The following is an 8549-nucleotide window of genomic DNA, read 5'->3' as shown; positions in this document are numbered from 1 at the left end:
CAAGGAAGTGGACGAAACATGAGTTTCGAGGGGCCACTGATACGAATTAGACATGGTCCTCTTTATGGAAGTTGTCAAATATGATGCCACCATTAGTATGGAGCAAAAGCTAAGATACCCCCTATGGCCGTTAGTGAGAAAGCCCACGGTTAAACAAAATTATGTGTGTTCTAGGAATGGGCCATCGACGGGCCGACCACCTTAACAACGTTTATTTGAAATGTCACGTTGTAGAAGTGGGTAACACCCTCCTAATGGGACCTACAAGTCTACTAGGATCCTACATGGACAAAAGTCAAATAAAGTCAAGCCAAGACTAGTTAACAAGGACCCCCGGTCATGACATGGTCAACAAGTCAATGATCAAGACAAGATCAAAGATGAAGCCCATGAAGCAAAAAATCCCATTAGGTGGAGACCTAATTGGGCTAGTCCACCATGCATGGAGCATGGACCATGACCTATCTCCTCTGGCGAGCGGACGGAGGTCGTTAGGACTGAAATGCATGTGCTTGTAGATTAGATTCTCTAGCTGGTACATGTGGAGTCTAGATTTCCCAATTTGGAACGTGCAAATGTCGGTCTGTCAAATGATTGCACTTCCCAAATTCGGAATTGGGAAATCATTGAAGTGCCATGAATTAGCAAGACAAGGGCATAATCAAGGTTGGTTCAACACCATGCCATTGTCTTACCACTATGTATATGCTTTTGATCATGACACTGTCTTCATCGCTCTAACACCGAGTTGCTTTTCTTCCCCCCACCCGGCTACCAAGACCACATCGTCCTGAACCATTGGACGAGGGCGCTGAAGCCGGAGGTGCCTGGCAGGGTGGAGGTTGTGCTAATGCTACCTCCCACCGTGGGCCGCCAGCCTAAGCTGGGGCACCTCGCTAGGGCGATGATACTGCGAAGCTTCTACGTGAAGCTAAGCACAGATAACCTCCACATGCTCGTCGTGCCGCCATGGTTCCAGCACGCGCCATGGGAGTGTATCCAGGTCCCACTACCACGCAGAGTGGCCTTGTCTGCCTGCCACTTCTATGAGGAGTGGTTTCAAGTCACCAACTATGGTGGCCAGGTGGCCTTTGGCAGGAATTGCCGCAGACGGTGTACAAGTATGATCTACATCACGGCGACGTCGTGGAGTTCAAGCTCCAGGCCTTCGTCATGAAGATGATCATCTACAAGGCCGACTCCTCCACCGCGAGGCTTTACACCTGCCCCGTTCACGGCTGGGTGGCAGCTCTAATTAATTTCTATGCATCTTAATGATGTCCATATGTAGTTTTAGTGGAACTTGATCGTTGGGAACCTTTGCTGCTAAGACAGTGCTCGTGGCTTTTGATAAGGGGTTCTACGGGCTTCTATGCCCCTGAAACGTCCTTGCTTTTTGTTTTCATTAGGGCGTTATAGCTTGCCCTGACAATGCTAAATATGTGATGCAGTTAGCTTATGTCCGTTGTCATGTGTGCTTACTCTGTTGTGTTGTGGTTCTTAACGGCTATTTAGGGGTGAGAGCACCATTTAAAGAGGGAGGTAACTACATCGCTGGTTAGCACAAAACAGCCCGATTCTTCCGCCGTTAGCCATTATATCGGCGATTTTTGCCTACCAATTGATGGGCGAAATTGCACCACGAAGCTTTGTCGGGATCCAAACGTAATGCACAAACAGGACCAATCTTCGTTTTTCCTCGCGCAGCATTCAACGAGTAAAAATCATAAATAGCGAAATTTCCCTGCGAGCAACCAATCACTCTCAAAGTTGGGAGAATTGAACGTGCCAAAATCCATTGGTCGCATCTCGCATGCCTGATGATCGCCTCTCTTTCGCGCGCTGATGCGTGGCCCGTCTCCTGCCACGCACCATTGTAATTTAGTAGACCATGAGATTTACGACTTGTACATCAGTTTGTATTGGACTCGGAAGTCAGTCTTGGGACAAGATTCGGAGCTGGCTATAAATAAGCCCAGTTCAGGCGTCCACCATTGTCAGCTTTGGGTCATACCGGATCAACATGAAGGGCCGCCGCCGTGATGTAAGTCGTCGCTGCTCTGCGTTTTCTTCTCCTTCATGTATCCCTCATCCACCACTCATCCCCGCCCCTCCGCGTCCTAGCCGCAGTCACGGCAAGCAGCAACATACAGCGGGGGCGACAGGCTAAGCAGGCTGCCCGACGACGCGCTGCTCAACATTCTCGAGAGGCTGGGCACGCTCGACGCCATCAGAACCTGCATACTCTCCAAGCAGATGCTCCAGCTGCCCGACATGCTCTCGCAGATCTTCATCGACTTCTACTCCGCTTTAGGCTCCGACCATATCGATGTAACCCGTACGACTACACGAGACGTGGCCCGGATCAACGGCGCGGTGGCCGACGTGACGGACAGGTTCCTGAGCACGAGACCGTCACGAATCCCCGTTCGCAAACTGAAGCTCAGGTTCGTCCTGCTACGTTACGACTGCATCTCCATCGGCAAATCTGTTGCCCGCGCCATGGCGGCACGGAGGCTGGACGGAACCGTGGAGTTCGAAATACTGACGGAGTGCAATTTCGAGCACTGCTTCGAGGGCGATCTCCTCCACTTCGGGACGCAGTTGAATACTTTCCTCTGCGACTGCCCGGACGCGTTCGCCTGCCTCACGCGGCTGCGGCTGCATAATCTGAGGTTCGGTGGCGAGTCGGACATCCCCAACGTCCTCAGCGTCTGCGAGCGGCTGGAGTCTCTGCGTCTCCATAATTGTGACGCGGGGAACAGTTCGGTGCTGAGAGTTGAGCATCCGAGACTCGTCGAGCTCGAGATCTTCTATGGGGAGTTTTTGACGGTGGAGCTCGTCTGTCTACCCAAGCTCCAGCGGATGAATTACACTAACTGGGTCTACGACGAAGATCCCTTGTATTTGGGCGACGTCCCACAGCTTTCGAAGCTAAGCCTAACAAAGACTTGTTATTGGGGCCAGACCATGGAACTAAGTCAGCTGCTTGCCAATGCCCCCACCGTAGCCGATCTGCATCTGGATTTTCAAAGTGAAAAGGTACTCATCCACGTTCTCTCTGTCTCATGATGCAATCGACTCATCAGATTGTTGTTATTATATCATTTTATTGACAAAAAAAAGTCTAAAAATAGGTTTTACTTGCATGTATGTAACAATATAGTGTAACTGAGACTTCATTGCCACCTCTTGAGGATGTAGTTTATGTGCATTCTACAATCGCTAATCCATTGTTTCGTTTGTCCTAGATATGGGTTCGACCAGAGAGCCCGAGACCATAGCAGCCGGAAACGGGGAACGGTGGTCCGTCCCACGTTCCGGATTCAGTGACCCGGAATCGGAGTCGGGAACGAGCTAGGATTCGGTACGATTCATCTCAGATTCGCGTCCCCAAATACAAGCTAGGATTCAGTTTAACATTAAATCCCAGCAGTTGATTAATCGCACATGGCCGTCGTTTCTTTTCATCTCCCAAAACGACTCCTTATTCTCCCAGATAAACTCCTCATTCCAGCGACTCCAGAGTCCAGCAAGCATGGTAATCAATGAAATTATGCTTCCATTCTCTATAAAAGCTCCTGTTGGATGGATTTCTCCCCTCGTCCTACAGTATCGTTCCGGATTCGCCGTACCGAATCAAATGGGATCGCGTCCCCGATCAAACAGGATCGATCTAGAGATGTATACCCCTTACGTTCCCTGGTTTTGACAGCCACCGACTCCCGTACCCCGAATCCGTCCCCCGTTCCCACCGTTCCGGAAACATGGCAACTATGCCCGAGACTGCTTGCTTCTGTGTTTGACAAATTGCACCATCTGAATATGGACTTCCTGAAGGATGTGACATTGCCTGGACAATGTTCTTCCTTAAAGCCGCACCATCCCTGGACGAGCTCTGTCTCACGGTGTGGGATCATTATTGGTGCGGCACAGAGAAACTAAGCATTCACAGAAAGAAAGCGGATGTGAAGTGGCAGCTACCTGCTCCCGATTTCAACCACAAGAGTTTAACCAAGCTAACCATTTACGGCTTCCAGTCAGACGACAACTTCACGGGATTCGTTAGGTGTGTCATGAAAGCTTCGGCAAACGTTGAAGAGATATCTCTGTATGATAGGAAGGTGTGCAAGTTCTGCACCAAAGAATTTGAGGATTATGAGACCGAGGTATTTCCATCAACATATCCAAGTCTGAGCCAGGAGAAGGATTCTTTGAGGGAAAAGATTACATACGGGCTGATAATGGCTTCTCCCGATGTGATTCGCTTCAGGTTCTAGAAGCCTTTGGAAATCACTGCAAATATCATTCATGGAATCACAATGATCTATCTTTTGTGTTTGGAAGGAGCCACCGAACTCTAGAATAAAGTTGCTACTCCGTGTGTACTCTTTGATTTCATTTGAATTGAAGCCTGTATTGTTGCCTAACGGACTTCCTCATATGAAATGCAGCCCCTACTACCATTATTCGAATAACACTCTATTTTGTTATAATTAAACAGATAAATAAACACTTTTGTGTAAAAAAGATTGACTAATATTAGGTTTAGGGAGGATTTCCATTTAGTTGATGAGAAAGTAACCTCTAATGGTGATGACTAGCTTGTTCAAATGGGAATTAGCTTCATTCTGTTGGATAATTAGACGCAAGTTCCATGATTAATTCCAGAATATGAAACATGACGACAACAAGTACTAACATGTGAAACTCGGACATACTAGATGCATTAATCAACATGAATAGTAGCAGGGCAAACAGCACAACATCATTCGCTAAACAGATTGAGATATGCCGCACGTACCGATCCGATGGAGGTGACAATGGAGGTGTGGCAGATGACGTCGTAGCAGTCACGTTGTTGATGAAAACGTTGTTGACGACGGGTCGAAGTAGACGGCATTGAAAACGACGGTAGGCAGCACCACCAGACTTGGACGGAAGACGTCCCATGATGAAGAGCTTGAGAAGTCGCGTAGAGCGATTCCCAAAAAACTATATCGCCCTCTCCCGTACATGATCACAAAGGCGAGCGGTTCCGGAGACTTGCTCTCCCGTTCGCCGGTGCACGCCGGTAGGTGGGATGGAGTAGGCTACGATGGTGACGCGAGCAGATAGAGGTGGCAAACCCCTAACTCCTGTATTAGATGTGTTTCTGCGGTAGTCGGGCAAGAGATTATATAGGCCTAGGAAACCCTTGGCAACATGGGGCACGCCCACATCGCACACACGTTTCGAGTTTGTTACAGATAGGCCACGGTCCGAGAGCGACCCGAACCGACTAACTGCGACGCGTCCGTTTAGGACTCTATTCGTAAAAGTCTCGGCTCGAGGCGCTCAATCCACTCACCACGAGCGCGTTGCGTCGCATGGCGAGTCGAGATGAGCGAGGAGGAGGAGGAGCGCGCGTGTACCACTCGTCTTCTCACTCACTTACTAGTGGTGGAACAACCCACCTTATAAGGTGGTCTAACGTCCTCCCAACTTTTCATGTGGGACTAAACTTTCCACCTCTTGCCACTCCCTAGTGAGCTACCACCAACTTGGGCTCAAACTCACATGTGCTGCCACTACGTGGACTTTGAGATTTATGGCAAAACTGAAATACTACATGGATCAAATGATTTAACCCATTTATTTCAACACATTCTTCCTCAGATTATGTCACCTACTCGTAATCTGCAACCGGGAAAAGCTGAGCTGCAACTCTTGTGTAACTAGCAGAAACTGAGTTAAAACTCTGGTCCAACCTATGTGTACCTATTACAATCTGAGTTGAAACTAGTAACTTGGAAAAATATGAGTTACAACACTCATGAACACCTATGTGATTGAAAAAATTCTCACTTGCCAAAGTTGCAATGCCATGCGAATCATGATTGACAATTCTGAAGTTGAAAAATGATAGCTGTAACTTAATTCTTACAACAATAATTAGCAAAACCATAAATAAATTTGTGTTGGATATTTAGATTTAGTTAAAGTGATCCATTTCCACAAGTCGGGACAACGGAGTGAGCGCCGCATATAGGATGCTGGATATCTTTTCCAAATACATCGATTAAAAAAGGCCTAGACAAAAGAAAAGGAAAATTATCCAAACCTTTTGATTGGAACAAGCCTAGGCAATTTATACCGAGAACATGTTGGGAATCATATATCTAGGTGCAAAGCCAAGTTGCCCATCCTATGGTTGGGAGGGAAATTCTTGTTTTGACGTTGCCACGCAATTCTTGTTTTGACATTGCCACGCAACAACTTGTCATGAGGTCGCGCCCTAAATCGGCACAAATATTTGGCGACAATCCAGAGCAGTACCCAATAAAAATTGTGGCAGTGCTAAAATTGCATAATTTCCATCCAGCCATTGAGTGAAAATTGGTTGCTTTAAAATAACAGTCAACTGCTAATGCGTCGTGTCAAATATACTCTTTAGATGCTGATATAGGCATCCCCAATGGACCTGCCGAAGATGGTACCCGGGGTTTACCGAAGGCCCACGACCCGAAGTTTATGAAGCCTGGAAGCCCAATTAAGAGATAGTTTGGAAATATAGTTGTATTACGAATATTCGACATGTAACTATTACGGGACGAACTCAAAGAGTCTCCCGGACTTTGTAACTTGTACATCACAAAACCCTCGGCTCCACCTCCTATATAAAGGGGGAGTCGAGGGAGAAAGAGTGGATCGATTTCATTGTCAACATATAACCCTAGTTTTCTAGCAGTCGAGTACTTTTCCGGCTGAACCCTCGAGATCTACTTGCCCTCTACTTAAACTAAATCCTAGTCTACAATCCGTAGGCATTGACAAGTTGATACCTTGTCAATTGGCGCCGTCCGTGGGGATTAGAGGCGACAAGGAGCTGATCTCGATGGCACGTTCAAGATCGTCGACATCTTCGGTGGCAAGCAACGCGATGGACAGAGGTAAACAGATCGAAACTGATCTAGTCGATTTTGTTCCTCACCCGCCCTCCCGTTTGGATGCATATGCGTATCTGGAGGAGCCTACGGAGATGACGTTCGGAAGGTTCCACTTCCGCGTCGGAAAAGAAGGATCGTATCGTCTCGAGGTTCCGATTTCGTCGGGATCGTCGGCGGTCGGTTCCGATTTTTCGGAATCATCATCATCGTTCGAGACAGGCGACGAGGAGATTTCGCCGCCACGCTTCATCAAAACTACGACAAGTGAAAAACTCGCCAAGATCTTCGGCAACATGTCCTTCGAGTCGTCTACGGACTCAAGTATAAGCAACGACTCAGATAGCGTCGACAATTTCAGCTTCATCGACAAATCTACTTCTGTTGGAGAGGTCTTCGCCGATATATACGACGGTGTCACCAATCCCGTCAAAGTCCAAAGTTCAAAATACCATCAAATCTATGTAATTGGAGAAGCAAGTCGCCCACAAGAGAAGATATCAGAGGCTTTCGATGATGCGGGAAATCCGTACATTGATCCCGCTGATCTTACGCGAGGTTTGGGAACCAAATATGTCGGACCTGCGACACGACAGATGGTACAATTTCCGCAAGCAGTTTGGGACAGAGTCGCAAGAGCTATCGACGGCACGGAGCCGATGACTACGGCCGCTGACGAGGCGGTTCCTCGGCAATGCCCACCATGAGGGGCTTAGGTTTTAGAGAAAGGCGACGACGGAAGTTCCGGGAGCGAGGCGGTACACGACGTACCCAGGTTCACGTCCCCGCAGTGGAGGATCCCTACGTCCTGCTAGCAATCCAGTATATGAATATATGTGTACAGGGGGCCGCCATAGACAGAGTTGTTTGATCTAGTCTAGTTCTAATCCGCGGGTTGTGGTGTCTAGGCGTGTTGCCTCTATGATCTATGTTTCTGATTGTGCGTGTCCCTAAGGGGTGCGCCTGCCTGGCTTTATATATCAGCCAAGCTAGGGTTTACAAGAGTCCTAGTAGGATTCGTGTTGGAGTCTTCTTTTCTTGTAGTCCAAGTTGAGGCGCGTGTATGTCCAGCTCGTCGAGTCCTTGTGCTGGTCCAGCTTCATAGTTTGCACCGGGTATGGCAATGTCGAGTACCCGAAGGGTCATGCCCACGTCAGTAGCCCCCGAGTGTCTGGCCGAAGTGAAGCTTCGGGCAGGGACTAAAGTTGTCTTCGCCGAATGTCTTGATCATCTGTTGAATCTTATGCTTGATGTAGAGTCGAAGTTTCTTTCTGTCGGGTGCGTGAAGCGCTCCCGATGGGAGTAGCCCCCGAGTCTATGGGCAGGTGCTTGCAGCCACGCACAGACTCAAGTTGTACTACTCGAAGATCTTGATTGTTGATGCCGACGTCTTCAAGTTTATTCTTCTTCGTTGGCGAGGTTGCCATCTTTTTCTCGGGTGCGCGACCAGCGCTCCCGATGGGAGTAGCCCCCGAGCCTGTAAATGAATATGAAACAGTTATGTATAGAGTGTAAAATGCTGAGTCGAATACCGTACATGTCTTCGAGTTCCGAGAACATGATGTCGATGACTCTGATGATTTCATAGATAGAGGATTTGACGATTTGGATGATATCATAGAG

The 8549-nt window shown here is 48.2% G+C and overlaps 1 pseudogene; it reads left to right on the top strand.

Moving 5' to 3' along the window:
* The first annotated feature begins 904 nt into the window (after window positions 1-904).
* Window positions 905-4280, top strand: LOC127346782 (F-box/FBD/LRR-repeat protein At4g26340-like; annotated as a pseudogene).
* The last annotated feature ends 4269 nt before the right edge of the window (window positions 4281-8549 follow it).

The sequence above is a fragment of the Lolium perenne genome, chromosome 4, assembly GCF_019359855.2.
Source record: "Lolium perenne isolate Kyuss_39 chromosome 4, Kyuss_2.0, whole genome shotgun sequence".
NCBI lineage: Eukaryota > Viridiplantae > Streptophyta > Magnoliopsida > Poales > Poaceae > Lolium > Lolium perenne.
Note: the sequence above shows the minus strand (reverse complement) of the source record. Positions and strands in the feature narration are given on the sequence as shown.